Source organism: Lepidochelys kempii, chromosome 4, assembly GCF_965140265.1.
Source record: "Lepidochelys kempii isolate rLepKem1 chromosome 4, rLepKem1.hap2, whole genome shotgun sequence".
Taxonomy (NCBI): Eukaryota; Metazoa; Chordata; order Testudines; family Cheloniidae; genus Lepidochelys; species Lepidochelys kempii.
The window spans coordinates 1,877,052-1,894,844 of NC_133259.1; positions in this window are offsets into that span (position 1 = coordinate 1,877,052).

Here is a 17,793-nt window from a genome sequence, read left to right on the forward strand (position 1 = left end):
TGAGAACCGACGCCCAGCGCGCACTGGTGAGTTCATCGGGGGCCTTGGAGGAGATGCGATTTGATCGACCCTGGAGGGCACAACGGTGCAACGCACTCATATAGTGGAGAAGCAGCTGCGGGCGACGGTGGAGAACCGGTCCCTTGGATAAGGTAGGAAACTTTTGAAATCCGGATTGTATGCTCTGTCGGAACCTGGCGATGCCCAGAGTTACCCTGTAGGTATGGGACAGGGACAGAGCTCGGGGGGTAGGGCACAGTGTACACCCTTAGCCCTGGTCTACACTAGGACTTTAGGTCGAATTTAGCAGCATTAAATTGATGTAAACCTGCACCTGTCCACACGATGAAGCCCTTTATTTCAACTTAAAGGGCTCTTAAAATCGATTTCTGTACTCCACCCCTGACAAGTGGATTAGCGCTTAAATCGGCCTTGCCGCGTCGAACTTGGGGTACTGTGGACACAATTCGACGGTATTGGCCTCCGGGAGCTATCCCAGAGTGCTCCATTGTGACCGCTCTGGACAGCACTCTCAACTCAGATGCACTGGCCAGGTAGACAGGAAAAGAACCGCGAACTTTTGAATCTCATTTCCTGTTTGGCCAGCGTGGCAAGCTGCAGGTGACCATGCAGAGCTCATCAGCAGAGGTGACCATGATGGAATCCCAGAATCGCAAAAGAGCTCCAGCATGGACCGAACGGGAGGTACGGAATCTGATCGCTATATGGGGAGAGGAATCCGTGCTATCAGAACTCCGTTCCAGTTTTTGAAATGCCAAAACCTTTGTCAAAATCTCCCAGGGCATGAAGGACAGAGGCCATAACAGGGACCTGAAGCAGTGCCGCATGAAACTTAAGGAGCTGAGGCAAGCCTACCAGAAAACCAGAGAGGCGAATGGCCGCTCCGGGTCAGAGCCCCAAACATGCCGCTTCTCTGATGAGCTGCATGCCATTTTAGGGGGTTCAGCCACCACTACCCCAGCCGTGTTTGACTCCTTCAATGGAGATGTAGGCAACACGGAAGCAGGTTTTGGGGATGAAGAAGAAGATGATGATGATGATGAGGTTGTAGATAGCTCACAGCAAGCAAGCGGAGAAACCGGTTTTCCCGACCGCTAGGAACTGTTTCTCACCCTGGACCTGGAGCCAATACTCCCCGAACCCACCCAAGGCTGCCTCCTGGACCCGGCAGGTGGAGAAGGGACCTCCGGTGAGTGTACCTTTTAAAATACTATACATGGTTTAAAAGCAAGCATGTGAAAGGATTAATTTGCCCTGGCATTCGCGGCTCTCCTGGATGTACTCCCAAAGCCTTTGCAAAAGATTTCTGGGGAGGGCAGCCTTATTGCGTCCTTCATGGTAGGACACTTTACCACTCCAGGCCAGTAACACGTACTCGGGAATCATTGTACAACAAAGCATTGCAGTATATGTTTGCTGGCGTTCAAACAATATCTGTTCTTTATCTCTCTGTGTTATCCTCAGGAGAGTGAGATATCATTCATGGTCACCTGGTTGAAATAGGGTGCTTTTCTTCAGGGGACACTCAGAGGAGCCTTTCCTGCTGGGCTGTTTGCCTGCGGCTGAACAGAATTGTTCCCCGCTGTTAGCCACGGGGAGGGGGCAGGGTTGAGGGGGTAGCCACACGGTGGCGGGAGGCAAAATGCGACCTTATAACGAAAGCACATGTACTATATATGTAATGTTAACAGCAAGGTTTACCCTGAAAGACTGTAGCCACTGTTTTATAAAATGTGTCTTTTTAAATACGGCTGTCCCTTTTTTTTCTCCATCAGCTGCATGTGTTTCAATGAACACAGGATCTTCTCCTTCCCAGAGGCTAGTGAAGATTAGAAAGAAAAAAAACGCACTCGTGATGAAATGTTCTCTGAGCTCATGCTGTCCTCCCACACTGACAGAGCACAGACAAATGCGTGGAGGCAAATAATGTCAGAGTGCAGGAAAGCACAAAATGACCGGGAGGAGAGATGGCGGGCTGAAGAGAGTAAGTGGCGGGCTGAAGAGAGTAAGTGGCGGGCTGAAGACAGGGCTGAAGCTCAAATGTGGTGGCAGTGTGATGAGGCAGGATTCAATGCTGAGGCTGCTGGAGGATCAAACCAGTATGCTCCAGTGTATGGTTGAGCTGCAGCAAAGGCAGCTGGAGCACAGACTGCAACTACAGCCCCTGTGTAACCAACCGCCCTCCTCCCCAAGTTCCATAGCCTCCACACCCAGACGCCCAAGAACGCGGTGGGGGGGCCACCGGCCAACCAGCCACTACACCACAGAAGATTGCCCCCAAAAAAGAAGGCTGGCATTCAATAAATTTTAAAGTTGTAAACTTTTAAAGTGCTGTGCTTAAAGTGCTGTGTGGCCTTGTCCTTCCCTCCTCCACCACCCCTCTTGGGCTACCTTTGTAGTCATCCCCTATTTGTGTGATGAATGAATAAAGAATGCATGAATGTGAAGCGACAATGATTTATTGCCTCTGCAAGCGGTGATGGAAGGGAGGAGGGGACGGTGGTTAGCTTACAGGGAAGTACAGTGAAACAAGGGGCGGGGGTTTCATCAGGGAGAAACAAAGAGAACTTTCACACCGTAGCCTGGCCAGTCATAAAACTGGTTTTCAAAGCTTCTCTGATGCGTACCGCACCCTCCTGTGCTCTTCTAACTGCTCTGGTGTCTGGCTGCGCGTAACCAGCAGCCAGGCGATTTGCCTCAACCTCCCACCCCGCCATAAACATCTCCCCCTTACTCTCACATATATTGTGGAGCACACAGCAAGCAGTAATAACAGTGGGAATATTGGTTTCGCTGAGGTCTAAGCGAATCAGTAAACTGCGCCAGCGCACCTTTAAACATCCAAATGCACATTCTACCACCATTTTCACTTGCTCAGCCTGTAGTTGAACAGCTCCTGACTACTGTCCAGGCTGCCTGTGTACGGCTTCATGAGCCATGGCATTAAGGGGTAGGCTGGGTCCCCAAGGATACATATAGGCATTTCAACATCCCCAACAGTTATTTTCTGGTCTGGGAATAAAGTCCCTTCCTGCAGCTTTTGAAACAGACCAGAGTTCCTGAAGATGCGAGCGTCATGTACCTTTCCCGGCCATCCCACGTTGATGTTGGTGAAACGTCCCTTGTGATCCACCAGTGCTTGCAGCACTATTGAAAAGTACCCCTTGCGGTTTATGTACTCACCGGCTTGGTGCTCCAGTGCCAAGATAGGGATATGGGTTCCGTCTATGGCCCCACCACAGTTAGGGAATCCCATTGCAGCAAAGCCATCCACTATGACCTGCACATTTCCCAGGGTCACTACCCTTGATATCAGCAAATCTTTGATTGCATGGGCTTCTTGCATCACAGCAGCCCCCACAGTAGATTTGCCCACTCCAAATTGATTCTCAACTGACCGGTAGCTGTCTGGCGTTGCAAGCTTCCACAGGGCTATTGCCACTTGCTTCTCAACTGTGAGGGCTGCTCTCATCTTGGTTTTCATGCGCTTCAGGGCAGGGGAAAGCAAGTCACAAAGTTCCATGAAAGTGCCCTTACGCATGCGGAAGTTTTGCAGCCACTGGGAATCATTCCAGACCTGCAACACTATGCGGTCCCACCAGTCTGTGGTTGTTTCCCGAGCCCAGAATCAGCCTTCCACAGCATCTGAACCTGCCCAATTAGCACCATGATGCATGCATTGGCAGGGCCCATGCTTTCAGAGAAATCTGTGTCCATGTCCTGGTCACTCACGCGACCGCGCTGACATCGCCTACTCGCCCGGTATCGCTCTGCCAGGTTCTGGTGCTGCATATACTGCTGGATAATGCGTGTGGTGTTTAATGTGCTCCTAATTGCCAAACTGAGCTGAGCGGCCTCCATGCTTGCCTTGGTATGGCATCCGCTCAGAAAAAGGCGCGGAACGATTGTCTGCCGTTGCTCTGACGGAGGGAGGGGTGACCGACGACACGGCTTACAGGGTTGGCTTCAGGAGCTAAAATCAACAAAGCGGGTGGCTTTACATCAAGGATTATTTCAGGCAGGACTTCACGGCGGGTTCCAATAAGAAATGGTGCACCTAAGTTATTGTTCTTATTGGAACAAGGAGGTTAGTCTGGCCTCTGATTGATATGTGGCTAGATTTACCTCGCTGCACCTTCCCTGTGAGTGACTGCAGTGTGACCTAGAGGAATGAGTCCCCTAGACGGGGGAGGGAGGGGAAGCAAATGAGTACAAAACAAATCTGGTCTATTTCTTGTTTTGATCCACTCCATCTATCTTTTACATCTTTAGCTGGCAGCAGACGGTGCAGAAGGATTGCATGCCATCCACATCTCAGGGCTGCTCGGCAGAAGATGGTACAATACGACTGCTAGCCATCCTCATCTCTTGCCTGCCTGGCAGAAGATGGTACAATACGACTGCTAGCAATCCATATCGCCTGCCTGCTCACCATAAGATGGTTCAATAGGACTGACCGCAGGACTAAAGAGAATGACTTGATCAAGTCACTCCAAATTTAGTCCCTGCGCCCATGTCTGTCCAGGCACTCCCGGCCGACGCGGCCAGGAGCACTTCGGACACGACGATGATGGCTACCAGTCCTATTGCACCGTCTGCTGCCACAAGGCAATGGGTTGCTGCTACTGTGTAGCAATGCCGTACCGCGTCTGCCAGCACCCAGGAGACATACGGTGACGGTTACCTGAGCGGGCTCCATGCTTGCCGTGGTATGGCGTCTGCACAGGTAACTCAGGAAAAAAGGCGCGAAACAATTGTCTGCCCTTGCTTTCACGGAGGGAGGGAGGGAATGGGGGCCTGACGATATGTACCCAGAACCACCCGCGACAATGTTTTAGCCCCATCAGGCATTGGGATCTCACCCCAGAATTCCAATGGGAAGCGGAGACTGCGGGAACTGTGGGATAGCTACCCACAGTGCAACGCTCCGGAAGTTGACTCTAGCCTCGGTACTGTGGAAGCACTCTGCCGAGTTAATGCACTTAATGCACTTAGAGCATTTTCTGTGGGGACACACACACTCGAATATATAAAACCGATTTCTAAAAAAACGACTTCTATAAATTCAACCTAATTCCGTAGTGTAGACATACCCTTAGAGTGTATCCTAGCAAACTGGAAGGTATTTGGTGCGGATCCGATGACTAAGAGTCAATTTAAACGATTCTGTACAGTTGACTGGCCTCAATATCAACTAGAGGACTAGGAGTGGTGGCCACCAGGAGGGTCAATTAATTACAACACGATCCTCCAGTTACTCCTGTTCTGTCAGAGAACAAGGAAATGGAATGAACATATGTATGCACATTTGTTTTTGGCTTTATGTACTCGACCAGATATTTTACAGCAATGTAATCTGACTCCGACTGGTTCGGTAACAGCTAATGTTAGTCCCCAGACCCCCACCCCACTGTAATGGCAGAGCAGGTGTCCCCTTCGGCCCCTACACCCACACCTTGTAAGTCCCCAAGGTTGGCTTATACCCCTTAATCACCGAAACTAAAGTCGCCCGGTCTGGATCGGAAAGGCGTCCGGCCACGACTATGCAGGTTTATACTCATGTGCCCTTTAACCCTGTGGATTTGGCTGCTTTCAAAGCACAAGCAGGGGAGTTTTCCACCAACCCAAGCAGGTTTATTTCAGTTTTTGAGGGATGTCTTAGCAGCCACAAGCCAGACTGGGATGATTGTAACATCCTCCTGTGAACCTTACTGTCTGAGGTTGAAAGACAACAGGTTGTGTCCAAGGCAAGGGAGGAGGTGCAGAAACGGTACGACCGGGATGGTATTAATGTCCCTGACCCGGATGCACAAGTCCCCCAAGCAGACCCCAGGTGGGATCCAAATAATTATGGGGATATGACCCGCCTTACCTCCTATAAGGAGTTGCTTTTGCATGGACTCCGTCACTCGGCTGTCCAACATAATAATTGAGCAAAGCCATACGAAGTAATGCAGGATTTAAAAGAAAGCCCAGGGGCCTTTCTACAGCGTATTCGGAACACGATTCGACAGTACACTAATGCAGATCCCGATGATCAGGCAACTGAGTCAATTATTAAGGGAATTTTTATGAGCAGAGCAGCCCCTGATATTAAGAGAAAGTTACAAAAAAAGGAGGATCTAATGGGCATGACCATGGCATCTTAGAGACTGCAAACCGAGCTTATAGTCTGAGAGAGACAGAGAAGGAGAGAAAGCAAGTGAGACTGATGGTAACAGCGGAACAGGCCGGCACTAAGGGAAGTGGCCGGGAGGAAGGAGCTGTGGACGCGGACGTCCGGGCTCGCAGGAGAGACGATTGGGTCGCAACCAGTGTGCCTTGTGTCGACAAGAAGGACACTGGAAAAATGAGTGCCCAAAGAGGAAAGAAAAGGGGGGTGCCTCTATGATGGCGATGGCAGAGCAGGAATAGGGGTGTCAGGGGAGACCGGCCACCCTACCCCCGGAACCCTGAGTAAAGATGCGGGTGGGGAGCTCAGAAATAGATTTTTTAGTGGACTCTGGAGAGGCACGAACTGCCATAAATCGACCCCTTCAGTTGCCAGTAGCAGATTCCCTTACTGTAGTGGGAGCCACAGGCAGAGACACCAAGTGCCCAGTGTATGCCCCAGCGGAATGCGCTTTGGGAAACAGGACTATATCCCACAAGCTGGTATACCTCCCTGAGTGTCCAACACCTCTGCTGGGACGGGATTTGCTTTGTCGCCTAGGTGTCACCCTGCATTTTACTGAGGATGAAATAACCCTTACCTTACCCCCTGAGAATGCATGGATCATGACCCTTGCAGTTGAGCCCTCAGCCATGCAAGCCCCAGAATAGAGCCCGTGGGAAGACCAGGTGTACCCCCTCGTGTGGGCATCAGGGATCCCAGGAAAGGCCACCCACCAAACCCCCATTACTATTCAGCTCATACCAGGGAAAGGCCTGGTGCCAGTAAAACAGTATCCAATCAAGAGGGAAGCCAGAGAAGGTTTACAGGAAACTATAGATCGATTCCTAATGTATGATATTCTCCGGGAATGTCAGTCAGCCTGGAACACTCCCATTCTACCCGTACGGAAGCCTGATGGCACATATCGGCTGGTACAGGACCTAAGGGCAGTCAATGAATGGGTTAAGACTCTGTACCCTCTTGTCCCTAACTCGTATACCTTATTGGCTTCTATAGGGGGACAGGTTTCAGAATAACAGCCGTGTTAGTCTGTATTCTCAAAAAGAAAAGGAGTACTTGTGGCACCTTAGAGACTAACAAATTTATTTGAGCATAAGCTTTCGTGAGCTACAGCTCACTTCATCGTATACATCCGATGAAGTGAGCTGTAGCTCACGAAAGCTTATGCTCAAATAAATTGGTTAATCTCTAAGGTGCCACAAATACTCCTTTTGTTTTTATAGGGGGACAGTATACCCATTTTTCAGTCCTCGATCTGAAAGATGCTTTCTTTACCATCCCAGTTGCCACCCCATCACAGGAGATCTTCTCCTTTGAGTGGGAGGACCAAAATAGGGTTAAAAAGCAACTTTGCTGGACTATGTTGGCCCAGGGATTTAAAAACTCCCCCACACTCTTTGGCCAGGCTCTGGCCAGGGACCTAGAGGAGTGGGATAATGAGGAGGCCCTCCTTCTGCAGTATGTAGATGATTTGTTAATTGCCACTGTGGGCCAAACCCCCTGCCTTAAAGCCACCGTGAGCCTCCTGAATTTTATTGGACTCCGGGGATATCGGGTAGCACGGAGTAAGGCTCAAATTGCCCTCCCAGAGGTACGGTACCTCGGGTTCCACATACGGCAAGGGGAGCGCCAGCTTTCAAACCAAAGGAAGGAAGCTATATGCCAAGTTCCTACCCCAAGAAATCGTAAGCGGCTCAGGGCATTTCTGGGTATGGCAGGCTTTTGCAGGCTATGGATCCCAGAGTTTGGACTATGGGCTAAACCACTGTACGACTGTGTAAAAGGAGCAGATCATGACCCCTTCTATTGGACCCCACAGGCTGATGGCATTTAAAATCTTGAAAAGAAAGTTAATGGAAGCCACGGCTCTGGGCCTGCCGGATCTCTCTAAGCCGTTTCAGTTGTATGTACATGAACGAAAGGGGGTGGCCCTAGGAGTGCTCACACAGCTGTTAGGAGCATGGAAACGTCCTGTGGCTTATTTTTCTAAGCAACTGGATCAGGTTGCAAAGGGTTGGCCGGCATGTTTACGGGCAGTTGCAGCTACTGCCCTAGTGGTTGAGGAAGCTGAGAAGCTAACATTGGGAGGGGTTATGCAAATCTATACTCCCCATATGGTCTGAGCCCTGCTAGACACAAAGGGTGCGCTCTGGCTCACCCAGGCTCGGGATTGCTCGGTACCAGGCTAAGCTGTTAGAGAACTCTGAAGTCACCTTACAGCCTTGCCCCTCCCTTCACCCAGCCACTCTCTTGCCAGAAACAGAGGAACAGAAACATGACTGTTTAGAGATCATAGATGTCCAGTACTCCAGCCATCCGGATTTAAAGGATGTACCCCTCCCAAATGCAGATTATGAGTGGTTCACTGATGGTAGCAGTACTGTAATAGATGTGCAAAGGAGGGCGGGTTATACTGTTGTGACCCTCCACGACACTGTGGAAGCTGAAGGTTTGCCTGCTGGGACCTCTGCCCAGCTTGCCGAACGAATAGCCCTGACCCGTGCACTTGAACTGTCAAAAGGAAAGCGGGTCAACATTTTTACTGATTCAAAGTATGCTTTTGGTGTGCTGCATGCTCATGCTGGCCTATGGAAGCAAAGGGGAATGCTGACAGCCCAAGGCTCCCCAGTCAAGTACGGGCCCCAAATCCTCCGGCTCCTAGAAGCCGTACAACTTCCCTCGGAAATGGCGGTGCTACACTGTAAAGCCCATAAAAGGGAAGATCGAGATGTGGCCAGAGGTAACGCCCGGGCAGATAGAGAGGCTAAGCATGCTGCCACCCTGCCATCCCCTCAGGCTGAGAACGCCCATATGCATGCCCTTATCCCATCAGTAGGGGAGCTTCCAACCCCTCAGTACTCTGGGGAGGAGAGACAGCTAACCGATAAACTCAGCCTCTGGGAAAAGGAGGGATGGCTCCATTCCCCGGAAGGAAAGGTCCTCTTACCAAAGGGCCTAATCCGGCCGGTGCTGCAGAAACTACATCAAACCACTCATGCTGGCAGGGAAGCACTTATCCAACTAATGGGAAAATACTTTATCACTTCCGGACTCTGACCCCTGGCTGCCCAGGTACAAGCGGACTGCTTAGTCTGCCAAAAGAATAACCCCCGACCGGGACATCCTGTGCCACCAGCTGCCCTAGAACCCACTCCGGGCCCCGGACAAGTGTGGCAAATAGACTTTACTGAGTTTCCCCGACCCAAGGGTTCAAATATCTCCTTGTTATAGTGGATCAATTCAGCGGATGGCCAGAAGCCTTCCCCTGCCATAATTGCACTGCCAGAACAGTGGCCCTCAAGTTTGTTAGGGAAATCATTCCCCACTTTGGACTCCCCCAGTGGATGGAATCTGACAACGGGACACACTTCACGTCAAAAATCATTCAAAGCATCTCACATGCCTTACAGATCCCCTGGAAACTCCATACGCCCTGGAGACCGCAAGCCAGTGGGGTAGTGGAGCGGACCAATCAGACCCTTAAACGGCATCTCTCAAAAGTGTGCCAAGAAGCCTCACTGTGATGGCCTGATGCTTTGCCCCTCGTCCTACTCCGTATCTGCATTCTCCCAAAGGGTAGATTAGGGCTTAGTCCCTTTGAAATTATGTTTGGAAGGGCATGGCCTATGAATGGCACCCCGGTTCTGTCAGGGGAATGGGAGTTGGGTAATGTTTTTTTGTCACAGTAGATGTGTTCCCTATCTGCTGTTCTCTTGTCTCTTCACAGGTATACCAAGGATTCCCAGCCTCTCCCCTTAGACTCTCCCGTCCACTCCTTACAGCCCAGCGACTCCGTGCTTGTTCGTACCTGGAAAGACGAGCCTCTCCAGGAAAAGGACCCTATACCGTCCTGCTAATCTCCCACACAGCGGCAAAGATCGAGGGACACAAGAATTGGATCCATCACTCTTGTCTGAAGGCAGTACCCGCCCCCTCGTCAGCAGAACAGTGGACCGTCCAACCTGCTGACTCCTCATCTAGTGACGATCTCGGGCTAAAGCTACTGTTTAAGAGACACAAATAGTGGGCACCTTAACGCCAAAATGGGCCCACCCAGGTACTGGAGACCCTGGGTTGGAAAGACTTTGGTAATAATTAATTGGGTAACATTGTTATTCTCTTTATTGTTATTTCCAAACTGTGCATATCGGGAGCATAACTCCTTTGTTTCGCTTGCGCACCATGTTGCTACTTTAACAAACCAGACTGATTGCTGGGTATGTGCTTCAACTCCACTGTCCCCCAAAACGGGAATGCCCCTTGACATGCTGCCCCTGACCCTAGCAGAATTAGCCGCCACCAAAGAGCAGGAAAGAACGGACTCGCTGTTCTGGAACAAGACCTCTTTACAGCAAGCCACCTATCAGGACCAGGAGTATTCAGTTCCGGTACTCACTGAGGGAGTGTTATGTTTTACCCGAAGCCAATCTGATCACTACGGGCATCCTGTGGCAAAGAGCTCCTGTGTTATTACACAGCGGGCTAATGGGTATTGGATAAAGACCAAGAGGGGAGGTCAGCAGTGTGGATGTAATGGTTCCTCCCCTTTTGGGGAAACTCTTACAAATAGTCTTACCACAAAAGGAGGATTTGGAAATATAACTTGCCGTCCAGTTAATATCTCCAACGTAGCAGGCCAATGGTGGGTTTGCAGTGGTCCCTATGGCGAGTGTAATTTGAACGGCACAATAAGAAACACTCCCATTTGTACCCAATCAGGAGGATGGGATGCCCCCTTAGGGGCATATGAACTGTTTGGAAAAGCAGCCTTAAATATCCCAGGAATCCCCTTAAGAAACAGTCCTTACTGGGCCCTACAGGGTCACTATTTTGTATGTGGCAGAAAGGCTTACAAGGTGCTACCAGCCAACTGGACAGGTAGCTGTTATATAGCTTATGGAGTTCCTCATCTGTCAATAACTGCCACACTGCCCAAAGGAAAGATTAGAAATGCCCGAGATACCTCTGTTGAGTCATGAGAAAAGACCCTGTGGCGACTGACTACGGCATTGGAGGGCAATATAAAGAATCCCCTCACAACCCAGAAGCTTGTAGGGTGCTCTGTACTGGGAATAGCGCCACTGTTTACCGGGCCAGCCATGGCATGCATAGGCCGCTATACTGTAAGGGTGCAAATGGTACTTGAGAAAATTGCCTTAGAGTTAGAGGACTCAGTTAGTGATTTACGGACAACAGTAAAAACATTAAATAAAGAGGTACAGCAGCTCAGGACGTTTTCCCTCCAAAACAGGCTGGCTTTGGACTATCTCTTGGCATCCCAAGGGGGGGGGGGGTTGTGCCCTTGTCGGGCCCCGATGTTGTGTATATGTAAATGATAGCAGTTATGAGATCTATGAAAAGGTGGTACAGGCTGAGGCCCATGCCCGAGCCAGAGCACAGGTTGCCTATACTGCCCCCGAGAGCGATTGGTTGCGAGCCTTGTTTTCAGGCTGGGGTTTGTCGTTTTCGCTTGGTGGTTTATTTAGCTTGTTACTGAAACTTCTCTTTCCTGTATTGCTTGTATTAACGGTATTACGCTGTGCAGTATCATGTGTCAGGACCCTTTTGCAAAGGTTAATAAGTCATTCTCTTCAGGCCTATCACAAAGTGCTTATGCAAAGTCCTATTGTAAAGAAATAAGTAGCCCAAGTGAGAAAACTCAGAGCCAAGGCTGTTGAGTGTTCTCAAAGGAGGGAGTTGTTGGGGACACTGGGCATGGCCACTAGGTAACTCGAGGGGATGGAAGACCACGAGTGTCGATGAAGCCCCCTCACACTAGGCCCAAGTGACCTTGGCCTCCCCCACCTGGAGGCACTCGCAGCAGTTATGCTGAGGATCTGCAACAATATGTTGCAAAGTTAGACTGCCTGAAACTAAACAAGGCCAAACAGGGCAGATATGGCAGAACAATGCTGAACAAAGCAGCTTTATATCTATAGTTTAATAGATGGTACAGAGAACAAGGGAACTAGCTGGTAACTGGATTGGCCAGCTATATGGATACTTAGGGCAGCTTGCTATTGGATAAGTATGCTGAAGAAAGGATGTATAAAAGCCTGTGTAACTTCCTGCTCGGTGTGCAGGATTTGAGATTCTATTCTCCCTGTACCTTCTTTGAAACTTCAAATAAATTTTTCCGCTTCTCCATCCCGTTGTGATTATTGGGTGACGCACACCGGGCAACGAATCCCTGCTGTTGCTTGCCTCTGGCACTGGGTGCCGGCAACAATACCATACACTGAAATAGAAGTACAAGAGTTATACTTCAATTCATTTATTTTATAATTATGTGATAAAAATGAGAAAGTAAGCAACTTGCAATCACTGCAATGCTTGGGCTGCTAATACCACAGGGTAATAGCACACACAAAGATATCCCAGTTAAAATATTAAAACATTTCTAATATTACGTGTTATTGCATTTATATTTTTGGCCCAGTCTCCCTTTATATCCTATGTATTTGCATATAACTAAGAGGGCTGTTGTTTTTTTTCGTTTCACATTTTAAAAATGCAGGTGGTTAGCCCAAAATCACGGCCCAGTCTTTATGTTTACACATATAAACATATTGTAACTTTACTCATATGGGTAATTCCACTGATTTCAGCAGCACTGCTCTGGTAAGTAGCTAAGCATGCACCTAAGTGTCTACAGGATCAAGTCTTTAGCTTTCTTTCTTTCTGATCTAGCTCTAATGTAAGGTGTGGTCCTCCACAAAGTTTTTACCTATGTTTCTTTGAAACTAGTTCAGTGCTGCAACCCTTAATGTGGTAGCAGATAAACTGGTATTAAGGTATCTTCTAGCAGCCTATCTTATTCCCATAAATTTATTACTTGCAGCTGAGGAAAAGAAGGGTGTACTGCAATGTGTTTTAATAAGGCAATCCTACAATTTATTGGGGGAAATGTAAAATGGTGTTATGTTACAGGATTTGCAATGTTTCCTGGTGAGGAACTCATGTTGAAATGTCCTAGTTTGGCCACGAGGTGGCATTTAGTACACAAAACTGCCTAGAGGTAGTAAGGCTGGTCAACACATTTCCGAATGAATAGCCTAGTCACACTGTGTGTTGTGGCACCAGGCTAGGGCACTTATTTCAGATTGGTTCAGGGCAGCCACATGAAGTCACAGTGCACATGGCATGCTCTCCTGTTAGCCTCTCTGTTCTGTATGTGGGGGCAAGGCTCCTCTTCGGCCACAGGAAGAAGGGAAGGCCAGGGACTCTCTCTCTCTGAGCCCTGGTCTACACTAGAAGTTGAGGTCGAATTTAGCAGCGTTAAATCGATTTAACCCTGCACCCGTCCAAACGCCGAAGCCCTTTTTTTTTACTTAAAGGGCTCTTAAAATTGACTTCCTTACTCCACCCCCAACAAGGGGATTAGCACTGAAATCGGCCTTGCTGGGTCGAATTTGGGGTACTGTGGACACAATTAGACAGTATTGGCCTCCGTGAGCTATCCCAGAGTGCTCCATTGTGACCACTCTGGACAGCACTCTCAACTCAGATGCACTGGCCAGGTAGACAGGAAAAGAACTGCGAACTTTTGAATCTCATTTCCTGTTTGGCCAGCGTGGCAAGCTGCAGGTGACCATGCAGAGCGCATCAGCAGAGGTGACCATGATGGAGTCCCAGAATCGCAAAAGAGCTCCAGCATGGACCGAACGGGAGGTACGGGCTCTGATCGCTGTATGGGGAGATTTCAGAGCAACAGCCGTGTTAGTCTGTATTCGCAAAAAGAAAAGGAGTACTTGTGGCACCTTAGAGACTAACCAATTTATTTGAGCATGAGCTTTCGTGAGCTACAGCTCACTTCATCAGATGCTGATGAAGTGAGCTGTAGCTCACGAAAGCTCATGCTCAAATAAATTGGTTAGTCTCTAAGGTGCCACAAGTACTCCTTTTCTTTGTATGGGGAGAGGAATCCGTGCTATCAGAACTCTGTTCTAGTTTTCGAAATGCCAAAACCTTTGTCAAAATCTCCCAGGGCATGAAGGACAGAGGCCATAATAGGGACCCGAAGCAGTGCCGTGTGAAACTTAAGAAGCTGAGGCAAGCCTACCAGAAAACCAGAAAGGCAAACAGCTGCTCCGGGTCAGAGCCCCAAACATGCCGCTTCTCTGATGAGCTGCATGCCATTTTAGGGGGTTCAGCCACCACTACCCCAGCCGTGTTGTTTGACTCCTTCAATGGAGATGGAGGCAACACGGAAGCAGATTTTGGGGACGAGGAAGATGATGAGGTTGTAGATAGCTCACAGCAAGCAAGCGGAGAAACCTGTTTTCCTGACAGCCAGGAACTATTTCTCACCCTGGAGCCAGTACCCCCCGAACCCACCCAAGGCTGCCTCCTGGACTTGCCATGCGGAGAAGGGACCTCTGGTGAGTGTACGTTTTAAAATACAATAGATGGTTTAAAAGCAAGCATGTTTAATGATTAATTTGCCCTGGCATTTGCAGCTATCCTGGATGTACTCCCAAAGCCTTTGCAAAAGGTTTCTGGGGCGGGCAACCTTATTCCATCCACCATGGTAGGACACTTTACCACTCTAGGCCAGTAGCATGTACTCGAGAATCATTGTAGAACAAAGCATTGCAGTGTATGTTTGCTGGTGTTCAAACAACATCCATTCTTTATCTCTCTGTGTTATCCTCAGGAGAGTGATATCATTCATGGTCACCTGGTTGAAATAGGCTGCTTTTCTTCAGGGGACATTCAGAGGTGCCCGGTCCTGTTGGGCTGTTTGCCTGTGGCCAAACAGAAATGTTCCCCGCTGTTAGCCATGGAGAGCGGGGAGGCAAAATGCGACCTTGGAACAAAAGCACATGTGCCATGTATGTAATGTTAACAGCAAGGTTCACCGTGAAAGAGTGTACCCATTGTTCTATAAAATGTGTCTTTTTAAATACCTCTGTCCCTTTTTCTTTCTCCACCAGCTGCATGTGTTTCAAGGATCACAGGATCTTCTCCTTCCAAGAGGCTAGCGAAGATCAGAAGGCAAAAAAACCACACTTGCGATGAAACGTTCTCTGAGCTCATGCTGTCCTCCCACACTGACAGAGCACAGACGAATGTGTGGAGGCAGACAATGTCAAACTGCAGGAAAGCACAAAGTGTCCGGGAGGAGAGGTGGCGGGCTGAAGAGAGGGCTGAAGCTGAAAGGTGGCGGCAGCGTGATGAGAGGAGGCAGGATTCAATGCTGAGGCTGCTGGAGGATCAAACTAATATGCTCCAGTGTATGGTTGAGCTGCAGGAAAGGCAGCAGGAGCACAGACCGCTGCTACACCCCAGTGTAACCAACCGCCCTCCTCCCCAAGTTCCATAGCCTCCTCACCCAGACGCCCAAGAAAGCGGTGGGGGGGCCTCCGGCCACCCAGCCACTCCACCCCAGAGGATCGCCCAAGCAACAGAAGGCTGGCATTCAATAAGTTTTAAAGTTTTAAACTTTTAAAGTGCTGTGTGGCCTTGTCCTTCCCTCCTCCACCACCCCTCCTAGGCTACCTTTGTAATTATCTCCCTATTTGTGTGATGAATTAATAAAGAATGCATGAATGTGAAGCAACAATGACTTTATTGCCTCTGCAAGCAGTGATCGAAGGGAGGAGGGGAGGGTGGTTAGCTTACAGGGAAGTAGAGTGAAACAAGGGTCGGGGGGTTTCATCAGGGAGAAACAAAGAGAACTTTCACACTGTAGCCTGGCCAGTCATGAAACTGGTTTTCAAAGCTTCTCTGATGCGCACCGCGCCCTCCTGTGCTCTTCTAACTGCCCTGGTGTCTGACTGCGCGTAATCAGTGACCAGGCGATTTGCCTCAACCTCCCACCCCGCCATAAACGTCTCCCTCTTACTCTCACATATATTGTGGAGCACACAGCAAGCAGTAATAACAATGGGAATATTGGTTTTGCTTAAGTCTAACCGAGTCAGTAAACTGCGCCAGCGTGCTTTTAAACGTCCAAATGCACATTCTACCACCATTCTCACTTGCTCAGCCTGTAGTTGAACAGCTCCTGACTACTGTCCAGGCTGCCTGTGTACGGCTTCATGAGCCATGGCATTAAGGGGTAGGCTGGGCCCCTAAGGATAACTATAGGCATTTCAACATCCCCAGCAGTTATTTTCTGGTCTGGAAAGTAAGTCCCTTGCTGCAGCTTTTGAAACAGACCAGAGTTCCTGAAGATGCGAGCGTCATGTACCTTTCCCAGCCATCCCATGTTGATGTTGGTGAAACGTCCCTTGTGATCCACCAGTGCTTGCGGCATCATTTAAAAGTACCCCTTTTGGTTTATGTACTGGCTGCCCTGGTGGTCCGGTCCCAAGATAGGGATACACATTCCGTCTATCGCCCCACCACAGTTAGGGAATCCCATTGCAGCAAAGCCATCCACTATGACCTGCACATTTCCCAGGGTCACTACCCTTGATAGCAGCAGCTCAGTGATTGCATTGGCTACTTGGATCACAGCAGCCCCCACAGTAGATTTGCCCACTCCAAATTGATTCCCGACTGACCGGTAGCTGTCTGGTGCTGCAAGCTTCCACAGGGCTATTGCCACTCGCTTCTCAACTGTGAGGGCTGCACTCATCTTGGTATTCTTGTGCTTCAGGGCAGGGGAAAGCAAGTCACAAAGTTCCATGAAAGTGCCCTTATGCATGCGAAAGTTTCACAGCCACTGGGAATCATCCCAGACCTGCAACTCTATGCGGTCCCACCAGTCTGTTCTTGTTTCCCGGGCCCAGAATCAGTGTTCCATGGCATGAGCCTGCCCCATTGCCACCAGGATGGCCAAATTGCCGGGGCCTGTGCTTTGAGAGAAGTCGGTGTCCATGTCCTCATCACCGTGCTGCCATCACCTCCTTTTGCAGGGTCTGGTTCTGCATATACTGCATGATAATGCGCGAGGTGTTTACAATGCTCTTAACTGCCACGGTACTCAGGGTACTTTTCAATAGTGCTGCAAGCACTGGTGGATCACAAGGGACATTTCACCAACATCAACGTGGGATGGCCGGGAAAGGTACATGATGCTCGCATCTTCAGGAACTCTGGTCTGTTTCAAAAGCTGCAGGAAGGGACTTTATTCCCAGACCAGAAGATAACCGTTGGGGATGTTGAAATGCCTATAGTTATCCTTGGGGACCCAGCCTACCCCTTAATGCCATGGCTCATGAAGCCATACACAGGCAGCCTGGACAGTAGTCAGGAGCTGTTCAACTAAAGGCTGAGCAAGTGAGAATGGTGGTAGAATGTGCATTTGGACGTTTAAAAGCACGCTGGCGCAGTTTACTGACTCGGTTAGACCTCAGCAAAACCAATATTCCCATTGTTATTACTGTTTGCTGTGTGCTCCACAATCTCTGTGAGAGTAAGAGGGAGACGTTTATGGTGGGGTGGGAAGTTGAGGCAAATCGCCTGGCCACTGATTATTCACAGCCAGACACCAGGGCGGTTAGAAGAGCACAGCAGGGTATGCTGCACATCAGAGAAGCTTTGAAAACCAGTTTCATGGCTGATCAGGCTACGGTGTGACAGTTCTGTTTGTTTCTCCTTGATGAAACCCCCCACCCCTTTGTTCATTCTACTTCCCTGTATGCCAA